At 43.3% G+C, this 22941-nt stretch overlaps 1 protein-coding gene across 3 annotated transcripts in view; it reads left to right on the top strand.

Annotated features, from left to right (window-relative positions):
• LOC103033149 (RNA-binding motif, single-stranded-interacting protein 3) overlaps positions 1–22941 on the top strand; it is a 105741-nt gene that overhangs the window by 55908 nt on the left and 26892 nt on the right. The gene's annotated exons all lie outside the window — the stretch shown is intronic.

Raw genomic sequence — 22941 nt, 5'->3', positions numbered from 1 at the left:
AAGAGAGAGAGAGAGAGACAGTGTCAGAGAGGGAGAGACAGTGTAAGAGAGAGAGAGAGAGACAGTGTAAGAGAGGGAGAGACAGTGTAAGAGAGAGAGAGAGAGACAGTGTCAGAGAGGGAGAGACAGTGTAAGAGAGAGAGAGAGACAGTGTAAGAGAGGGAGAGACAGTGTAAGAGAGAGAGAGAGAGACAGTGTCAGAGAGGGAGAGACAGTGTAAGAGAGAGAGAGAGAGAGAGACAGTGTAAGAGAGGGAGAGACAGTGTAAGAGAGAGAGAGAGACAGTGTAAGAGAGGGAGAGACAGTGTAAGAGATGGAGAGACAGTGTAAGAGAGAGAGAGAGAGAGAGAGACAGTGTCAGAGAGGGAGAGACAGTGTAAGAGAGGGAGAGACAGTGTAAGAGAGAGAGAGAGAGACAGTGTCAGAGAGGGAGAGACAGTGTAAGAGAGAGAGAGAGAGAGACAGTGTCAGAGAGGGAGAGACAGTGTAAGAGAGGGAGAGAGAGAGAGACAGTGTCAGAGAGGGAGAGACAGTGTAAGAGAGGGAGAGACAGTGTAAGAGAGGAAGAGACAGTGTAAGAGAGAGAGAGAGAGACAGTGTAAGAGAGAGAGAGAGACAGTGTAAGAGAGGGAGAGACAGTGTAAGAGAGGGAGAGACAGTGTAAGAGAGAGAGAGAGAGAGAGAGACAGTGTAAGAGAGAGAGAGAGAGACAGTGTAAGAGAGGGAGAGACAGTGTAAGAGAGGGAGAGACAGTGTAAGAGAGAGAGAGAGAGAGAGACAGTGTCAGAGAGGGAGAGACAGTGTAAGAGAGGGAGAGACAGTGTAAGAGAGAGAGAGAGAGACAGTGTCAGAGAGGGAGAGACAGTGTAAGAGAGAATTTGAATTTTAACCACACTTTATTAATACATCAGGCAAATAAAAACATTAGCAATTAAGTATAAAAATTATTGTATATCATCAGAGAAGTGTAAAATGCCATCTTCCACCACACAGAGAGCACCTTCATAATCCCACACTTCATTAAAACCATCAAAGTTTTGCATGTTCTTAAAAAACATAAAATCAACTCTGATTCTTGATTGCACTAAACCTTTAAAAACCCGACAGACATCACAATTAAAACCTGAGTCCAGTTTTTTCTTCCTACTAAAATAAATGGCTTGCTTAGCTTGACCCAAAATAAAATTAATCAGCTGGCACTTTTTTCTCCGTTTCTGGCTGTACGGAAAACCAAAAATAAATACATGAAGGTTAAAACTTTCACTAAAAGCAAAAAACAGTGAAGTTAAAACCTCAAACAAACCATTGAGCCTAAAACACTGGGTAAAACAATGAAAAACAGTTTCCCTAAAAAAACAAAAAGGACACTCGGAGGACACTGCAGGGTTTAAGATAGAAACAAACGCGTTAACAGCGATAATACCGTGCAAGACCCTCCACTGTATATCCCCAGCAGCTTTGGGCAACGGTGGCTTATAAAGCGCCCTCCAGGCAGGCTTTACACCATCAGGGATACCAAAATGTGCACGCCAAGGGGTGTCCAACTGTCCTGTCAGTTCTTTCTGGTTCAGAGTCTTAACACACCCCCGGTATAGAAGCTTGGCATTCGCGCTGTCAAAACTCATATCACAGAGTCCATCCGTATCCAGCAACGGGCTCACTGAGTCTGAGACAGTCACCATGGGGCTGACCCACAAACACGGAAAGGGACCCTTACTCTCCAGTCCAGTCTGACCATGTGTCCATTCTCTGAGCAGGCTCTGGTCCTCCTCAGTTAGAGCCTGCTGGACCCTGCGGAGCATCTGCATAGCCACCCTGCAGGATCTCATACCAAGTCTCTGAGCCAGCGCCTCGGCGTTATCCAGCTCCGCTCCTGCAGCCTCCAGCAGATGTTGGAGTGTGACCAGGCCCATCCTCCTGATCCTCTCAGACATGCTTCGGGTCCCTACGTCCGTGAGTGCCAGTCTAGCCCCATGTAGCACCGGCTCCTGCAGAAGCCAGAAAAGTGAGCCCGTGGATTCCTGCTGCTCCACCCTGTACAGTCTCCATGCTTTAAAAACGCTGAGATAAAAAGAGGGGAGTCCATAAAACGACAGCTCATCAGTCTTTAATAAAAACACAGTCTCTTCCAATCCCAGGCCCCCAGCTCTACGCAAAAGAAACAGCGCCATCTGTCTCCACAGAACATGTGCAGGACCATATAAAAGCTTCTGTAAAAACTGGAGTCTAAAAGTGGCTTTTCTGCTGTCAAGGTGTATAACACCCTGCCCCCCCTCATCTCTAGAAACATATAAAACACTTCGTTTAACCCAGTGGAGTTTATCCCAAATAAAATGTAGAAAACAATAAGGCCCTGAATGCCCATTAAAAAGCCCTGTGGAGGTTCAAGGACAGCCAGACGATGCCAGAGAGACGACGCAATCAAATTATTAACAATTAACGTTCTCCCCCTAAAAGACATACTTGGTAAAAGCCATCGCCACCTGTCCAATCTGTTTTTCACAACCTGTAAAACACCCTCCCAGTTCTTCTTCACCGCATTTCGATCACCTAAAAACACCCCGAGGTATTTAAAACCCCCTTTAGACCACTCCAGTCCCCCTGGTAAGGCTGGCTGTCCTCCCCTCCAATCTCCCACCATCAAAGCCATGCTCTTTCCCCAATTCACTCTTGCAGATGAAATAAAAGCAAAGTCCTGTAAAATACTTGATAAAACATTCACATCGCTTACATCAGAAATCCCCACAGCAACATCATCTGCATAAGCGCTGAGAAAAAAACGCGGGATCCCCTCAGCAATGCAGACTCCACTGAGACTCCTCCTGAGACGGTGGAGCAGAGGTTCGATGGCCAAGCTGTACAGCATCCCTGACAGCGAACAACCCTGCCTGATTCCCCTCTGTGCTATAAAAGGGGCGCATAAACCACCGTTGAATTTCAGAACACTCTGAATGTCACTATTGAGCACCTTCACCATTGCAACAAAAATGGGTGAAAACCCAAACGCCTCAAAAGTGTTCCACAAATACTGATGTTCGACCCTATCAAAGGCCTTTTCTTGGTCAATTGAGAGGAGCCCAAAAGGGTGTTCAGATCCAGACACCTCCAAGATATCTCTAATTAAACAGATGTTATCAAAAATAGATCTGCCAGGAACACAGTAGGCCTGATCCGCATGTGTGACCTGCCCCATCACCTCCCTCAAGCGGTTAGCCAACACCTTGGAGAGAACCTTATAGTCAGCGCACAGCAGACTCACGGGTCTCCAGTTCTTCACCTCACTGAGGTCACCTTTCTTAGGGAGCAGGGTGAGAACCGCTCTCCTGCAGCTCAAAGGAAGCCGTCCTCTGACCAGACTGTCATTAAGAACTGCGAGCAGGTCCTCCCCAATCACATCCCAGTAGAACTTATAAAACTCAATGGGCAGGCCATCAATGCCAGGGGCCTTCCCTGTGGCCATGCCCTGCAACGCCACCTGCAGCTCCTGCATGGTAATCACCCGCTCCAACTCCTCATTCTGTGCAGGTGATACCTGTGGCAGTCCCTCATAGAACTGCTGTGACACTGACTGGTCCTCTCTATACTCACTGGTGTAAAGCTCCGAAAAGAAACCCATGGCCCGCCTTCTAACCTCCACAGGGTTAACAAGCTCAAGGCCATCGGCCGAGCGGAGGGAGTGAATAAACCTGCTCTGTCCATTCTTTTTCTCCAGACTGAAGAAAAATTTTGATGGAGCATCCATCTCTGAGATGTTCTGGAAACGAGATCTGATCAATGCCCCCTGTGCTCGAACACCCAGCAGATCTGATAATGTTTTTTTCTTATCTTGAAGGGTCTGGACATGACAATGGTCCCTCTCTGAATCAACCAAGCTTTGAAAAAACATTACATCATTTTCAAGTTCAGTAAAAGACTGAACTATGCTTTTTGTGACACCCAGAGTGTACTGCTTACAAAACTGCTGGATATGGATCTTACCCACATCCCACCATTGTTGCAGTGACTCAAAAGTACTTTTATTTAGCCTCCAAGTGTCCCAAAAAAATTTAAAACAGACCTTAAAATTAGAATCATCAGTAAGAGAATTATTAAAATGCCAATAAGCACTCCTGGACTTCACAGAGTTAATAAAAACACCCCCTGTCACCATACAATGATCAGTAAAACCCACAGGACTAATAACACAAGATTTAAAAATCTGTAAATGATGATTAAAACAATACAATCTGTCCAATCTAGCTAAAGAAATAAAACCATCACGTGTGTGTGACCATGTGTACTGCCTAGCAGTAGCATGCTTAGAGCGCCACACATCAGCTAGATCACACTGCTCAATCAAATCATTTAAAACACGCCTGGAAGCAGAATCTGGCTCCATATGATTTCTATCTAAAAAACTGGCAGTAGAATTAAAATCTCCCCCCAATACCAGGTAGTGATCAACGTCACACTCAGCTATAGTTTCAGAGAGCTTTTTTAAAAACGTACACCTCTCCCTCGGAGCTACAGGGGCATAAACACAAATAAAAACCAGATAAACATTTTCATATTTAGCGGTTACTTTTAAAAGCCGACCCTCAACCACCTCCTCAAACTCATAAGACTGGGGTAAAAAGCTCCTTGCAAAAATCACCGCTACCCCAGCAGAAGTGGGTCCTGAGTGTGACATCACCACCCTGCCCCCCCACTCCCTCTGCCAGTCTGCCTCATTCCCCCTGTCGCTGTGCGTCTCCTGTACCAGAGCAACGTCCACCCGTTTAACCTTTAAAAGCTCGTAAAGAGCCGCCCTCTTCCGCACGTCACGCGCCCCATTCAGGTTAAGAGTGGATAATTTAAAATCACACATATCAAGGAGTAAAAACCCTAAAAAACACTGTAGCATAAAAGCAGATAAAAAAGGCGAGCTAAACTTTATCAGGTACATCAGGGTGTCCTAGCTGAGCTTTAACTTTTTGGACTAGTTTTTTTAAACGGTGTATTTCAGGCCCCCCAATACCACCCTCCTCCTCAGTCCGCAACAACCCTTTAGTACACTGAACAAACATCTCTAAGTCAGGAAAATAATCTTCAACTTTAACGTACCACTTACCTTTAGTTTCATCTAAAAAACTGCGCACCTGCTCCGCGCTGTACCCCACCTCCTCTAACCCGGGCGCGCGCTCCTCGGTCACGGTGGAAAAACTCTCCGGAGCAGACGGAGGTTCCTCCTCCGATTCACTCCGGTCAGCTCGGGTTTGGGATGAGGAGACCAGCCTCTTCTGAGTTTTGGGCTTTTTAGCGCTGCGGCCGGACCGGGTCCTAACCGCAGGTCGTTTTGGACCGGACTCCTTGCCCTTTTCTTCCTCACACTGTACCCCTTCACCTACCACCACAGTACCCTCCTCTTTACCCCCAACAGCCCCCTGATCCTCACTAACCTCCATACTGCCACTGCGCTCCCTACCTCCTTCACCTTCACCTTCCTTCCCTGCGAGCCCGTCTGCCCTCTCCACCTCCCCCTCTACCGCGGCCTCCACCTGATCCCCGCCGGCCGGAGCTATGTCGGCTCGGCTGGGCTCAGGCTGAGGCTCCGCTGCCTTATTCGGGCAGTGCCTCACCAGGTGCCCCTCCAACCCACAACCAAAGCACTTCATGTTTTCTGTAGTAACGAAAATAACATAATCAAACTCATCAATCCTGAACTTTAATGTTAAGTTTAGCTCCTCATTACTTTTAAGAATCATAAAAACCCTGCGCCTAAAAGACGTGACGTGCTGAAGAAGACGGGACTTACAGCCTAAGGGCACTTTAAAAAAAGCGGACACAACCTGTCCATGGCGAGAAAGCTCGCGCTTCAGCATTTCATCAGAAACAAATGGGGGGACGTTGCTCAACATGACTTTTTTAGCTGGATTTACGAGTGGGAAAACAGCAGTGTACTGATCTTTAAGCACAATCCCATTCTCCACCAGCGAATTTACTTTTTCTACTTCATCCAGAAACAGAACAATAGCACTGTTCATACGGGAGGCAGAGCGGACGGCGGAATACCCCACCGCCGCCCCCACTGCCAACGCACAGTCTTCCACCGAGCACTCCGCGCCGACAGGCACCTTAACGCCATGCCGACGGGAGAGCTGCTCTAACCCCACTACCACCATACTACCCACCACACCCGGCCAAACACCGGCGTTTAACCCCCCCGCTTCCCCCCTGCACCCCCTAACCCCCCACCCACGCACCCAAAACTAAACTAACCAAAAAAGTAAAGAAAAAAACCAAAACAAACTCAAAATAACCAAATAAACAAGCCAGAAAAACCAGCCGCTCTCACACACGCTCCACTCACTCGCCCCTCAGACGCCCGCGCATGCGCACAGAGAGAGAGAGAGAGAGAGAGAGAGACAGTGTAAGAGAGGGAGAGACAGTGTAAGAGAGAGAGAGAGAGACAGTGTCAGAGAGGGAGAGACAGTGTAAGAGAGAGAGAGAGAGAGACAGTGTAAGAGAGGGAGAGACAGTGTAAGAGAGAGAGAGAGACAGTGTCAGAGAGGGAGAGACAGTGTAAGAGAGAGAGAGAGAGAGACAGTGTAAGAGAGGGAGAGACAGTGTAAGAGAGGAAGAGACAGTGTAAGAGAGGGAGAGACAGTGTAAGAGAGGGAGAGACAGTGTAAGAGAGGAAGAGACAGTGTAAGAGAGAGAGAGACAGTGTAAGAGAGGAAGAGACAGTGTAAGAGAGGGAGAGACAGTGTAAGAGAGAGAGAGAGAGTGTAAGAGAGCAAGAGAGACAGTGTAAGAAAGCAAAAGAGAGTGAAAGACAGGTAAAGAGAGAGAGGCAGCATATGAGAGAAAAAGACAGTGCAGGAGAGTAAGAGACAGAGGGAAAGACAATTAAAGAGAGGGAGAGACAGTGTGAAATACATTTTGGTCTGTACCTTTCAGGTATCGAATTTCGATCCCCAGCCCTACCCATTCTCTTTAAGAGTAGATCAGGTGAGCTCTGTCTTTGGTGGATTGCTATTGTAACGGTGCAGCTACCTGGACGTGTCCAACAAACTCTTCTCAGCAGAGGAAACTGAGCTGCTGGTTGACGCTGTGAAGGAGCTCCAGCAGCTCATTTACGGGAACAGCAATGTTATTTTATTTACTATTCTGTTTATTGTTGCCAAGATAGCGATGAACGTCTGACTGTTTACTGTTGTCAGGGTTTTAATCAGTCAGTGGAGCTCCTGTGTTTTCTGTTAACAAGATAAACAAGCAAAACTCCAGAAATGTACCTGAACACACCTCATTTCCAGAACACCACGCCCATCAGTGTAGATATATTCAGAAGCTCTGCTGCTATTTAAATTATCAAATCAAATCATTATATGTTTCTGAAGAAATTGAACGCTGTGTGCAGTATGTATGGGCGTCAAATCTGCAGTTCATCTCAGGAGTGTGTGTGTGTGTGTGTGTGTGTAGTGTGTGTGTGTGTAGTGTGTGTGTGTGTGTGTGTGTGTGTGCTCTTGGTTGAGGTCCTCATCAGATCCGACCTTGAGAATACTAAACCACCATAAAGAAAATGACCAGGGGGGGATTTTCTCAATAAAGGGAAAAAAGAGAAATTAAGTATGGAGAGGAGTGTATTAACTCTGCCATACTGATGAATGCACACACACACACACACACACATACACACACACACACACTATGAGTGTGTAGAGTTTAATGAGGTTGTTGTTGGAGGCAGGGGAGCAAATGCTAGCAGCACTAATTATATTTCCTCATATATTTACACACATACACACACACACTTTCTCTCACACACACTATACACACACACCTACACACACACACACACACACAGGGGGAAGGGGTGAAATCTTCCCTCTAAGAATTGGGAAGCCCTTCATTCACCTGATTCGTCATCAGGAGCTCTAAAGTTCAGTAACCTAACTGCTGCTGCTGATGCTGGTTAACTATAGTTAACTTTAGGGCGTATTTTATTGTGTATCTTCAGAAAGGGGGGGAAGATGGTGCAGAAATTAACTTTTTCATACTTACTTACTTACTTTACTTAGTAAATGTTACTCATCATTTTTTTCAGTGTAGGCCACTGAACAGGTGTTTAGTATTCAGGTGATTTGCTTCCTGGAGTCAGTGAGTGGTGCATCCTGGGTATCGTAGTCCGGAGATTACAGATAGAGCTGAGTGTGGGAGAGCTCAGGGTTGATAATGACAAACAGTTTTTCACTGTTTATTAATTTGATATGTGTCCCTTAATCATTGTCATGTCTTTAATATTAATATACTGTACAATGTAGGAAATAAATACATTTAAAAAGGAAATAAAGAGAAAATGAATGAATGAAAATATGTGTCCAGACTTTTGATTGATCCTGTATATGGATAGAGAATCAATAATTTATTTCAGTAAATGAAATGTACAGTATATCCATCAGTAAGTGATCTGTGGTGGTCAGTTATAAACTAGAGAGAGAACTTAGTTTGATAGATATTTTCAGTCTAGACGTCTGAAGATGTGGAGATATTGTGATGTTTGTGGCGGTGTTGTTGTTGTTGGTGTTGTTGTTGTTGTTTTTGGCAGGCGCTGGGCCTCATGTGATCACTCACGGTGATTCCTCAGCGTCTCAGCTCCCCCCCCCCCCCCCCCGCTGCTGTAATTAGTGTAATTAGAATCAGATGATTCACTTTAATTGGAGAGGAAAGCTACAGGAAGTTTCCACACAGGAAGTAGAGCTAAACAAGTTTAGATAAGTTTCTGTCGTTTCCTAATTACTAATTTATAAACCACTTTCTGCTGGACTTGCCTTAATACTAATGCATCTAATAGTGCAAAAAATTAGAATATCATTGAAAAGTTACTTTATTATTTCAGTAATTCAGTTGAAAATGTAAAACTCATATATTATATAGATGTATTAAACACAGAGTGATCTATTTTAAGTGTTTATTTCTTTTATTGTTGATGATTATGAATTACAGCCAATAAAAACTCAGAAAATGTGAATAATTTATAAGAGCAATTGGTACTTTTGAAGTGCAGTGTGGGCAGTGTGCCAAGTCCTGCTGGAAAATGAAATCTACATCTCCATAAAAGTTTTCAGTAGCAGAGGTTCAGCATGAAGTGCTGTAAGATTTTAACTTTAGACTTGATAATAAAACACAGTGGATCAACACCAGCAGATGACAGACATGTCTCTCTAAACCATCACTGATCATCAGTAAATTTTACATTTCATTTAAAGGAAATTAAGGTATCAGAGTCTGGAGGAAGAGCGGAGAGACACACAGTCCAAACTGCTCGAGGTCTAGTGTGAAGTTTCCACCAATCAGTGATGGTTTGGAGAGTCATGTCTGTCATCAGCTGGTGTTGATCCACTGTGTTTTATTATCAAGTCTAAAGTCAGTGCAGTTTTGTTTTCCCACAAAATCTTACAGCACTTCATGCTGAACCTCTGCTACTGACAACTTTTATTGAGATGAGGGTTTCATTTTCCAGCAGGACTTGGCACACTGCCCACACTGCCTAAAGTACCAATTGGTCTTATTATATAATATTCTAATTCTCTGAGACACTGATTTTTGGGTTTTTATTGGCTGTAAGCTTCATAATCATCAACAATAAAAGAAATAAAACGCTTAAAATAGATCACTCTGTGTTTAATATCTATGCTAAAATAAAGTTACTATTCAATTATATTCATATTTTTCTGAGATGCACTAGTTTGGGTTTTTTTTCTGCATGGATGGTTTCGCTTATTTATTGATAAACCCTAGTTCTTTTAATTTCTATTGAGAACTTTGGCTGGATGGATTAGCCTACACCATATAATGGTTGGTGTAGCGCAGTAGATACCTTCTCCAGCAAACCACGAAGAGTTATTGGGTATGACTCTCTGTCAGAATTGTGATATAACAGGTCCTATTTTCACTCCTCTTTTAAATAGCAGGAGAGTTTCTGAATATATCTACACTGATGGGCGTGGTGTTCTAGAAATGAGGTGTGTTCAGGTACATTTCTGGAGTTTTACTTGTTTATCTTGGTAACAGAAAACACAGGAGCTCCACTGACTGAATACAACCTAGACAGACGCCAACAACCAACAGTTTCCTCTGCTGAGAAGAGTTTGTTGGACACGTCCAGGTAGCTGCGCCGTTACAATAGCAATCTGCCAAAGTCAGAGCTCACCTCACTCTTAAAGAGAATTATGAGCAAGAGACGCTCTGATTGGTTTATTTCTTGTTACGCACAAAATCAAACACACCCATGATTAATTAAGAGAATAAGAATTAGAATTAGTACATGCCCTCTGTGCTTTTTGAGCCAGACAATGTGTACTTTTCCCATCGTTACGATAGCAAAGACACACTGAAACACCCTAAATCAAGCTGCATGGTGCACTTTTTGACGACTCACCTAAAGATCATTATTATTTATTTTTTTGCTTACTTACTAAAAAAGTCTTTTTTTTTATTTGTTGCTTCAGGGGAACATTAAGCAGCCAGATCATTTTTTTGGGAGAATGGAGTGATGGTTGTTATTTTCACTAAACATGAAATACATGCTGTAGAGAATTAAAGACCAATACTGACCAATGCTTCATTTCTATAGAATTGAAGGAAATGCCTCAACGGCGGCAACATTTACGCTCATATTTCTACATAAATCTGCTCATTTATTTTAATTTTAGGTTGTGTATCATTCTGTATTTTAGCATTATGCTGCTAACAGCATTAGCCCCTCAAGATGAATCTCTTTGTTTTACAGAGAAACACAGAGAATGTAATAAAAAATGAGAAATTCACACAAATGGAGAAAACGACCCCAGGCCTCCCATCAGCTGCCAAAACACTAAGCTCTGGTAATTATTCACTCAGTTCAGTGGCGATAATGTGGTTATAGATTAGCATATCCGGAGCGTGTGATTGGATCATTGTGGGAGCGGAGGTTCTGTGGGCGGGGCCGGCTCTGAGGAGGAGGAGGTAATTAGGTTTGGAGGAGAGCGAAGAGGGAGAGTCACAACATCTACTATTCATGATCTCCTCCGCTAATCGGCTAACGCTGAATTACACACGCCGCCAGCGCTAGCTCTTAGCGCTTACGACTGTTAGCGTTTAGCCTGGAGAACCCTCCTCCTCCTCCTCCGTACCTGTCTGAGTCCGCGAGCAATCAAACGCTAATCAGATCCAGAACATCTCAGAACTATCACTGATCTGATCCCTCAGCGCCGTAAAACCTGTAAACTAAACCTGATTTAATCATCACACACCTTCCAGCATCGGATTCCCCCTCAGCTCAAACCACATCAGTGATCCCTGTGTGTACATGTGTACTAGAGTGTGTATAAATGTGTTTATTAGTGTGTATTAGTGCATAAATGTGTATGTTTTAGTGTGTATCAGTGTATAAATGTGTGTATTAATTTGTATGTGTGTATAAGTGGGTGTAAGTGTTTGTATTAGTGTGTGTGTGTGTGTGTGTGTGTTAGATTGTGTATTGGTATAATAAACGTGTGTATTAGTGTATATATGTGTAATAGAGTGTATTAGTGTATAAATATATGTGTGTGTGTGTGTTAGATTGTGTATTGGTATAATAAACGTGTGTATTAGTGTATATATGTGTAATAGAGTGTATTAGTGTATAAATATATGTGTGTGTGTGTGTGTTAGATTGTGTATTGGTATAATAAATGTGTGTATTAGTGTATATATGTGTAATAGAGTGTGTAAGTGTATAAATGTTTGTGTTTATGGGTGTTTTTCAGTGTGTTAGTGTTTAAACGTGTATTAGTGTATACATGTGTGTATTAGTGTGTGTAAGTATATAAGTGTGTTTTAGTATGTGTATGAAATGTGTGTGTGTGTGTGTGTGTATATATTAGAGTGTATATAAGTGTAAAAAATGTGTGTGTATTAGTTTAAGTGTATAAATGTGTGAATTAGTGTATAAATGTGTGTATTACAGTGTGTATTAGAGTAAACATGTGTGTATTAGAGTGTGTATTAGTGTATATATGTGTTTATTAGTGTATTAATATGTATAAGTGTGTGTGTATTAGAGTGTGTATTAGTGTATATATGTTTGGATTAGTGTGTGTAAGTGTATAAATGTGTGTATTACAGTGTGTATTAGAGTATACATGTGTGTATTAGAGTGTGTATTAGTGTATATATGTGTGTATTAGAGTGTGTATTAGTGTATATATGTGTTTATTAGTGTATTAATATGTATAAGTGTGTGTGTATTAGAGTGTGTATTAGTGTATATATGTGTGTATTAGTGTATATATGTTTGGATTAGTGTGTGTAAGTGTATAAATGTGTGTATTACAGTGTGTATTAGAGTATACATGTGTGTATTAGAGTGTGTATTAGTGTATATATGTGTGTATTAGAGTGTGTATTAGTGTATATATGTGTTTATTAGTGTATTAATATGTATAAGTGTGTGTGTATTAGAGTGTGTATTAGTGTATATATGTGTGTATTAGTGTATATATGTTTGGATTAGTGTGTGTAAGTGTATAAATGTGTGTATTAGAGTATAAATCAAGTGAAGTGAAGTCAGTGTGTGTATTAGTGTGCCTTAGTATAAATGTGTGTGTTAGCGTGTATTAGAGTGTGTATAAGTGTAATACATGTGTGTGTGTGTGTGTGTGTATATTAGTATGCTGGGTCTCTCTCTCTCTCTCTCTCTCTCTGTGTGTAATTAGTAAGTCATTAATCAGTGTGAGTTTAATGAATTGGCTCATCAGAGTTCAGAAGCTTCAGTAAGAGATCAGCTCAGACTGAAGCTCTAGAATCAGATTTTCTCTTTTATTCTTCAGTTTTAAATATCAGACTGTATTCAGCAGCATGCAGACTCGGGTTTGGGAGTTTAGTGAGAGTGTGTTCAGGAATTTACCAGAGCAGTTCTGTTTAGGAACTTCTCCAGACGGTGTGTGTGTGTGTGTGAGTGTGTGTGTTTTATAAGGTTTCTCCATTGTTCTTCTACAGATTCATTATTTTAATAAGCTGAAAGCTGCAGTCTCAGCAGAAGCGTGATCTACTGTAAATTTCCCAGCAGTAATAAACACAATATTCAAGTTTCAACACACACATACACACACACACACACACACACTGGCAAAACTCCAGATGAATTCAGCACAGTTATGAGGGAAGGTCTGGCTTAATTTAGCTTGAATGCTGCCGGATAATTTTCCAGTTTAATTTGCACAGATGTGTGGAGAATATATATGAGTATAGATGCTAAAAACAGTAAAGGGTGCATTTTTACATTTTCACACAATTATCTGAACTTTCTCCTCCTTACATTTTAATAAAAACAGCCTCGTTACTCCTGTTTCATTTCAGCTGGTTTTCATTACGGCTTCATCGTTTAATAAAACCCCAATCCAGATAAATCTCTCCATCCAGATAGAGTGAATCTGATTGTGATTGGATGTAGAGAAGTACAAACATATACCATTCCCACTCCCTATTGGTTTATACTGTATCCATGCAGAGACTCAAGAGAACTCCAGATAAACTCCAGTCCAACTAAACTTCTTTAATATATTTACATTCTACTAAATAAAATACATTCATTTATAATCAGCATATATGCAACTGAAACTCTAGAGAACAGTCTAGTGAAAATCCCAAATTATATTATCATCATTAACATTTTAATATTTAACATTATTATAGTCATTATAGCTTTTAGAAAAATGTGTTTAAGGAGGGGGGGGTAGTGCATTATAGGACTCTGTGGGCGTGGCCTAAGCTTTTGTTCTTAATGGCTATCCTTGCCAGTATAGTCAATATAGTGTACTATAACTATAATGTAATATAATGGATGATGTATATGTGTGATGAATAATGGTGCCTTAAAACTGTGATGTATAAGTGTGTGTGTGTGTGTGTGTGTGTTGTGTTTGTAGAAAGGGAAGCTGGGCGTTCCTCACCAGATAAATAATGGATTACTGCTGTGAGCATCTGATTAATCTTTAATGTGGGGAAAATGAGAGATTGGTGGAGAAGGCTTTAACTCATTTAGAGCTGTTGTGATTGAATTTGAGCATTTTAAGTTGTAAGTTATAAGTCATGTGGTGTTATCTTGTGAATGAGATTAATTAAACATTGGTTAGCGTGCTCAAAAACTGGTCTCTCGGTCTTATTTGTCCACAAGATGTTTTTTTTTTTCCCCAGAAGGATTTTGAATTACTCACTTATATTTTTAGCAAACTGCAGTATAGCTTTTTTATGTCTGTGCTTCAGCAGAGGGTTTCTCCTGGGTTTCCTGCCATAGCGTTTCATCTCATTCAAACTTCGACAGATAGTTCTCGCTAAAACTGATGCACCCTGAGCCTGCAGGACAGACTGAATTTCTTTGGAACTTGATTGGAGCTGCTTATCCACTATCTGGAGTTTCCTGCGATGGACTTTTTCTCTTCCATCCACGTCCTGGGAGGTTAGCTACAGTGTGATTGGTTGTAAACTTCTTCTCCTCTCTTTAACCCTTTGAGACCCTGCATCCATTACAATGGACAGGATGGCTTGTCTTTTTTATCTTTTGTTGCACATGACTCTAATAAAATATTGTCTATCAGAATAGAATATTAACCAGCCAATAAAAAATTAACAGTAGCTAAGCCCCGCCCACTGCATCAGAAAAATAAAACCCAGCAACTCAGACATTAGAACATAGCAGCACCATAGCCAAAAAGGCAAAAGAAGAGCTCATTTTTACTAATTTTATGTGATTTAGAACACTTTTATCATGTTATGTTAGTATTTTTGGATGATTTGTAAAGTAAAACGTCAGTATTAGGTCTAAAACCAAATGTTAAACTCAAGCATCCAATGCAATGGACGTTAAAAAAGCAATTACACATTTTAGTTAATTGGGTTTAATTAGTGTGCTCACAGTCCTGTTCTTTTTAAGTCTTCTTCTTCTTCTTCTTCTTCTTCTTCTTATTATTATTATTATTATTATTATTATTATTATTATTATTATTATTATTATTATTCCGCCACAGTTTTTGAGATATTGACTTTGTTTCAATGCTAAAATATGCGTCCTTATCGGGAATGGTGTGCTTGTGTACAGCTTTCCAAACGGATATATATATATATATATATATATATTCTTTTTTTTTTTTTTTCGTGAAAAAAACATAAATACGTGCTTTTTGAAAATGAATGGGGGGAACTTTGCATGTCTGTGTACGTCAGAATTTTGGAGACACAAATACCTACTTCGGATGGCTTATAGATCTTACTGTGCTCTGTCCGACAAAATATTTTGTCTGAAATGATATGATGTACGTTTTTTGTAAAATTGACGTACAAAGTTCCCTCATAAAAATGAATGGGAGGTCCCAAAGTTCCATCTCACACACCAGTCAAAGGACACCACGGACACCTTAGCAACCTAACACCTAGCAACCGCTAAGCAACACCTTAGCAACCACTTAGCAACACCTTAAAAAACCCTTAGCAACATCATAGCAACCAGCCACGAAGATAAGCACTGCAATCCCACTCGCAATTTCTGCAGGAACTGCAATCTAGTTTTTATACAGATTTCTCTTTAGACTAATAAAGTCTAAAAAAATTTAAACAGCATTTTTTTATTTTTCACTGGAACATAATTCAGGTTGAACAGTGTTAATGCAAAGATTGAATCAACTTTTCTCCTTTTTTATCAGGTTTCAGGTGTGATTTTTATATTGCCCACACATTTTACTTGCCACAAGTGAGCTTAAATGAGCATTTACCCACACATTTAAAAAAAAAAAAGGTGCCATTTATTTTGTCTGGTTTTGTGCGGAATTATACAAAATTTGCCTTTTTTCTCTATTATTTTGTGTGTATCCCCCACCATCACTAGTGATGCTCCAACACCAGGAGGTTGAAGACTAGCACACGCCTCCTCCGATACATGTGAAGTCCGACTCCGCCTCTTTTTTAACTGCTGCTGATGCTGTAGCATTACTGAGTTCTGATACATCAGCTCACAGATGCAGCCTTGTGCTGATCCACATCACCCTAGGAGTAATGAGGAGAAAAGAGAGAGCGCCATCTACTGTACTGTACCCACTCACAGAGAGCAAGGACAATTGTGCTCTCTCAGGGCTCCGGCAGCTGATGGCAAGCTGCATGACTGGGATTCGAATCAGCGATCTCCCGAATATAGTGGCAGCACCATAGCCATTTCTATACACACTCTCTCTCTCTCGCTATTAAAGGATATTTATGAGTGTGTGTGTGTGTGAGTGTATGTGTGTGTGTGCCAGCAGAGTCCTCAAACCAGACACTTAGGAAAGCACTGGTGTGTGAATGAACACACACACACACACACACACACACTGATATACACACAGGCCTCTATTACTGTGTGATTTACACAGTAGCAGTGGAGCGTGTGTGTATATCAGTGTGTGTGTGTGTGTGTGTGTGAGGATCGGTGTTAAAGGATATTAAACTGACAGTCGAGACCCTGACCCCCCATCCTTTTATCTCTCTCTCTCTCTCTCTCTCTCTCTATCTATTTCTCTCTCTCTCACACGCTAGGGTAGGAAACGATAGGATTTCAGCTCTTCCTTATGAATATTCATACATGCAAACATATCGCCTCTGATTGGCTAACAGCACTGCAACACAAGCAAGGCAGACATTTCAAAATAAAGACACAGTCTTTGCAGTGTTATATGTTACTTTACAACATGTATAATAATGCCCTGCTAAGTGCAGTTCAGCTACTGACCCAGTCTTAGAGTCTCTGTAAAACACCAAATCCACCGGAGATCCTATTTAAACCTCCTATGGAATAAAACCCTGGGGTGAATTTTTACTTTTAACTAGTGTAAACAGAACTGTTGTAAACATCTAAACACCTACCTATCTGAATTGTACTTGGCTGGTGGTGTTTTTCCTCCATAGACTAATTCTAATCATTTGTTTCTTAGCTCTGAATTACTGGGTAAAGTATATAAACACTGATGTGTTATTCGCACAAATAACACAGGAATGAACTGCATGCTGTTCCTAGCTCTGTTATTTAGCTTCTATCTGGCGAGACTGCGTCGCCGTCCGACTTCAGCTCTGCCTGTGGGTGGTCCTGAGCCGATGTGGGCGGGGCCATGAATACTAATTCACGGGTTGATGTAGACACGGTGCTTTTCCTGATCGACTCGTTTTTCTAAATATTTTCTTTTACTGGCTGCTGCAGAGAATGAGGAAGAGGAAGAATTTCATTATGTGCAGCATCATAAACAACTCAGAGAGACCTGCTGTATTTCACAAACAACAAAAAAAAAGAGGATTTTAGCAGAAGTACTCAAGTACTCTGCATTACTGCACATGCTCAGTTTGACTCTTCAGTTGAACAGGGTCTACTGAGCAATTCTACAGGGGTTTTCACCTGATGTAGGTCAAGCAGTGAGTGTCGTCAAATGCATGCTGGGGTTGTAGTTCTGGAGCGGAGATTGTACATTGACAGAAAGGGAGAAATGTGTTATAACTGAAAGTTAAATAATATATTATAATAAAAAAATAGGAATAAAACCACAGATTTAATAAAATCTGCAAAAGTGTGTAAAAATTGATTAAGAAGCAAAAATGCACTGTTAGAATCCTCACTAATGTTCAGAAAAATGTCTATTGTCTGAGATTTCGTTATCTGTAGAAGATACACTGCATGAAAAACACCAATAAACAGAATAACCAGATTTCCAAAGTTTGATAAAAGTATTTAAAAGAAGAATTTTGTCCTGGTTAGCCTGTATCAGTATGAGATACAGTCTAAAGCTCATCAGCTCATCTGTGAAACATGGTGAAGGGTGTATCATGGCTCGGGGTTGTATGGTTGGTGCTGTACCTGTAGTCAGTGGCAGCTCAGGTCTGTGGTGTGTATGTAGTGTGTTTGACAGATGCTGAGAGTCGGGTGGAGGACTATCTGCTGTTGCTGCGGTAACAGTAACGTACAGTACCATGGTAACGGCTCATCAGTGTGGATCTCAGTATCTCCTGTATCTGTGTGGTTACCTCAGTGTGGATCTCCCTGAGGGAGGAGTGCAGTGTTTGTGTCCTTCATCTGCTCTCCTGTGTAGAAGAATGTGCTCCACATACAGCTGCAGGCTGAGTGTGTGTGTGTGTGTGTGAGAGAGTGTGTGTGTGTGTGTGTGTGTGGGTGTGTGTGTGTGTGTGTTAAAGCATAGACGGGCCATATATTACATCTCACATGTTCTCATATCATCTCTTTTCTTCTCATATCTTCTTTTCTCTCCTCTTCTCATCTTTTTGTCTATTTCACTTAATTATATTATCTTGTCTTCTCACCTCTTTTCAATTTCTCTCATTTCTTTTCTTATATTTCTCTTCTAATCTATTTTCATCTGTTCTCTTCTCATCTTGTCTCTTTTCTGTTCATCCTTTCTCACCCCTTCTCATTTATTTTCTTTGTCTTCTCTTCTTGTCTCATCTCTTTTTCTTTTATTTCTTGTCTTATCCCATCTCTTTTCTTCTGTTTCTTTTCTCATCTGTTCTCTTTTCTAATCTCCCTTGTTCTCTTCACTTCTCATCTTGTCTCTTCTCTTTTCATATTGTCTCATCTCTTTTTATTCTTCTTGTATCATCTTTCTTCTCATATCGTCTTTTTTCTCCTCTTCTTATCTCTCCTTTTCTCATCTCTTTTCACTTGTTCCTCATATCTTTTCCTCTCATATCGTCTCAACATGTCTTATTTGTTTTCACCTTATCTCATCAGTTTTCTTCTATTTCTCTTTTCACTTGTTTTCTTCAGTTTTCTTCTTTTCCCCTCTCCTCTTTTTCATCTGGTCTCATATCGTCTCACCTCTTCTAATTTATTTTCTTTTCTCTAATTTATTTTCTTTTCTTTGATTTCTCATCTTGTCTAATCGATTTTCTATTCTGCCCTATTCTATTCTATTTCTGCCCATCTTATTTACTTTCTTTGTCTTGTTTTTATCTTTTCTTTCCACTTCTCTTCTATTTCTCATCTCTTCTCTTCTTTCTGATGCTACACAGTGTCACAGTTTAGCCCATGTCTGTCTCCCTCATTTGGTCTCTTGTGCTCCTGCCCCTCTGTTTACCTGTCATGTGTTCCCTGCCATGTGCTTGTGTTGTGTTTCTGTACCTGTTTCCGCCCTAGCCCCGCCCTAGTCCCGCCCTAACCATTAGTGTTCTCACCTGTGTCTTGTTTGTAACCCTGCCCCCTCGTTATCCAAGCCCAGGTGTTCCTCACTCTCCTCATGTATTTAAGCCCCTCTGTTTGAGCGTTCAGTGTTGAGTCTTTTGTATCCTTAGTATCTTTGTATCCTTAGTATCTTTGTATCCTTAGTATCTTTGTATCCTTAGTATCTTTGTATCCTTAGTATCTTTGTATCCTTAGTATCTTTGTATCCTTAGTATCTTTGTATCCTTAGTATCTTTGTATCCTTAGTATCTTTGTATCCTTAGTATCTTTGTATCCTTAGTATCTTTGTATCCGTTGTATCTTTGTATCCTTGTCCTCTGTATGTAAGTGTTCCAAGTTTGTTCAGGTTGTAATCTTTGTGTTCTCAGGTTATTTTATGTTTAGAGTTATATTTAGAGTTTCATGTTTCCTCAGTTTTTCTAGTCTTTGTCTTAGTTAGATTTATATCCTTATCTTGTTTTTTTGAGTTATTGCGTTACCCGTGTTTTGTTTTCTGTTTTTATAATCTAGTTTGTTTAAATAAAATATATTGTGCACTTACGTCCATCCCTCCATCCTCATTCGTGACATAAGACTCAACCAAAATATGGACGTAGCACAGTGGCATGCTACTCGGAAGGCGGACCTTGAATTTCTACGGCTCCTCGCCGAGCAAATCCGAGGAGATATTCCGCTCCCAGCGCCTTTCCTCGGGTTGGAACCCTCCGAGCCTGCCCAAGCTGCACCCGCCGCTGCCCCAGCTCTGCAGCGAGCTCCAGCAGCACCCGCTGCCCGAGCTCTACAGCCGGCTCCAGCTCAAGCACCAGCAGCTTCCATTGCTCCAGCTCAAGCACCAGCAGCTTCCGCTGCTCCAGCCTCAGCTCCAGCTCAAGCACCAGCAGCTTCCGCTGCTCCGGCCTCAGCTCCAGCTCAAGCACCAGCAGCTTCCGCTGCTCCAGCCTCAGCTCCAGCTCAAGCACCAGCAGCTTCCATTGCTCCAGCTCAAGCACCAGCAGCTTCCGCTGCTCCAGCCTCAGCTCCAGCTCAAGCACCAGCAGCTTCCGCTGCTCCGGCCTCAGCTCCAGCTCAAGCACCAGCAGCTTCCGCTGCTCCAGCCTCAGCTCCAGCTCAAGCACCAGCAGCTTCCATTGCTCCAGCTCAAGCACCAGCAGCTTCCGCTGCTCCAGCCTCAGCTCCAGCTCAAGCACCAGCAGCTTCCACTGCTCCGGCCTCAGCTCCAGCTCAAGCACCAGCAGCTTCTGCTGCTCCGGCCTCAGCTCCAGCTCAAGCACCAGCAGCTTCCACTGCTCCAGCCTCAGCTCCAGCTCAAGCACCAGCAGCTTCCGCTGCTCCAGCCTCAGCTCCAGCTCAAGCACCAGCAGCTTCCGCTGCTCCAGCCTCAGCTCCAGCTCCAGCACCTGCTGCCTCAGCTCCAGCTCCAGCACCTGCTGCCTCAGCTCCAGCTCCAGCACCTGCTGCCTCAGCTCCAGCTCCAGCACCTGCTGCCCCAGCTCCAGCACCTGCTGCCCCAGCTCCAGCACCTGCTGCCCCAGCTCCAGCACCTGCTGCCCCAGCTCCAGCACCTGCTGCCCCAGCTCCAGCACCTGCTGCCTCAGCTCCAGCACCTGCTGCCTCAGCTCCAGCACCTGCTGCCTCAGCTCCAGCTCCAGCACCTGCTGCCTCTGCTACAGAACTTGCTCCAGTGCAAGCAGTGCCTGCCACTCTTGTGGTACCCTCTGACCCTGTGCCCGCGGCTCCGGCCGCCTCTGACCCTGTGCCCGCGGCTCCGGCCGCCTCTGACCCTGTGCCCGCGGCTCCGGCCGCCTCTGACCCTGTGCCCGCGGCTCCGGCCGCCTCTGACCCTGTGCCCGCGGCTCCGGCCGCCTCTGACCCTGTGCCCGCGGCTCCGGCCGCCTCTGACCCTGTGCCCGCGGCTCCGGCCGCCTCTGACCCTGTGCCCGCGGCTCCGGCCGCCTCTGACCCTGTGCCCGCGGCTCCGGCCGCCTCTGACCCTGTGCCCGCGGCTCCGGCCGCCTCTGACCCTGTGCCCGCGGCTCCGGCCGCCTCTGACCCTGTGCCCGCGGCTCCGGCCGCCTCTGACCCTGTGCCCACTCCCAGAACTTTGTATGCCCCCAGGCCTATCCCCAGGCCTGCTCCCAGGTCACGGGCTCCTAGGCCCGCCCCAAGGCCCCCGGACCTCTGCCCAAGAACTGTGCCCAGGCTGGCCCCTCTAACTACCCCACAGAATTTAGCCAGTCCTGGGCATCCCCAAGTTTTGTTTGTTCCCATGTCTCTCCCTGTCCTGGTCCCAGTGTCTGTGTTTGTTCCCATTCCTGTCCCCGGTGGTTTTTCTGTTCCCATCCCTGTCACCGTATTTGTGTCAGTCCCAGTTAGTGTATTTGTCCCGGTTCCATCGCCCTGTCTTGTCCAGTCCCAGTTTGTCCAGCCCAAGTCCTCTGTCCAGTCTAAGCCCCTAGCCCAGTCTATGTTCTCCTCCACAGTCCAGTCTCTGTCCGAGTCTAACGTCCAGCCCCCTGTCCAGTCTCCGCCCCCTGTCCAGTCTTTCGTCCAGTCTCCGCCCCCTGTCCAGTCTTTCGTCCAGTCTCCGTCCCCTGTCCAGTCTTTCGTCCAGTCTCCGTCCCCTGTCCAGTCTTTCGTCCAGTCTCCGTCCCCTGTCCAGTCTTTGTTCATGTCCCCTGCCCTTTCTGCATCCCTGCCCAATGTACAGCCCTCTGTCCAGTCTCAGTTCTCGTCCCCTGTCCAGTCTCTGTTTTTTCCACCTCCCCAGTCTCCATTCCAGTCCCAGTATGTTTCTCCTGTCTAGTCTCCTGTCTCAGTTCCTGCCCCTGTGTTCTTTCTCTGGTCTTGTCTAGCCTTGTCTTGTTTTTCTGTTCCCTCTCTCTCGGCGCCTCTGGTAGTGGCGCCGTTGAGGGGGGGTAATGTCACAGTTTAGCCCATGTCTGTCTCCCTCATTTGGTCTCTTGTGCTCCTGCCCCTCTGTTTACCTGTCATGTGTTCCCTGCCATGTGCTTGTGTTGTGTTTCTGTACCTGTTTCCGCCCTAGCCCCGCCCTAGTCCCGCCCTAACCATTAGTGTTCTCACCTGTGTCTTGTTTGTAACCCTGCCCCCTCGTTATCCAAGCCCAGGTGTTCCTCACTCTCCTCATGTATTTAAGCCCCTCTGTTTGAGCGTTCAGTGTTGAGTCTTTTGTATCCTTAGTATCTTTGTATCCTTAGTATCTTTGTATCCTTAGTATCTTTGTATCCTTAGTATCTTTGTATCCTTAGTATCTTTGTATCCTTGTCCTCTGTATGTAAGTGTTCCAAGTTTGTTCAGGTTGTAATCTTTGTGTTCTCAGGTTATTTTATGTTTAGAGTTATATTTAGAGTTTCATGTTTCCTCAGTTTTTCTAGTCTTTGTCTTAGTTAGATTTATATCCTTATCTTGTTTTTTTGAGTTATTGCGTTACCCGTGTTTTGTTTTCTGTTTTTATAATCTAGTTTGTTTAAATAAAATATATTGTGCACTTACGTCCATCCCTCCATCCTCATTCGTGACACACAGAGGGTTAATGAGGAGACTGAATATTATTCTATGAGTAACACTAGCTTATGTGTGAGGTGATGTTGTTTTTCTGGATTCTGGAGGAGCCTGTAAAACTTTTCTGCTCACAGTTTAAGAGAAATACATCACTAATCTCTAAAATCTGATAGTTGATGCTAATTCTCGATCTCTCTCTATCTCTCTCTGTCTCTCGTTCTCTCTCTCTCTCT

The sequence above is a fragment of the Astyanax mexicanus genome, unplaced genomic scaffold (genome assembly GCF_023375975.1).
Source record: "Astyanax mexicanus isolate ESR-SI-001 unplaced genomic scaffold, AstMex3_surface scaffold_31, whole genome shotgun sequence".
Lineage (NCBI taxonomy): Eukaryota > Metazoa > Chordata > Actinopteri > Characiformes > Acestrorhamphidae > Astyanax > Astyanax mexicanus.
This window is presented reverse-complemented; position numbering and strand designations above follow the sequence as displayed.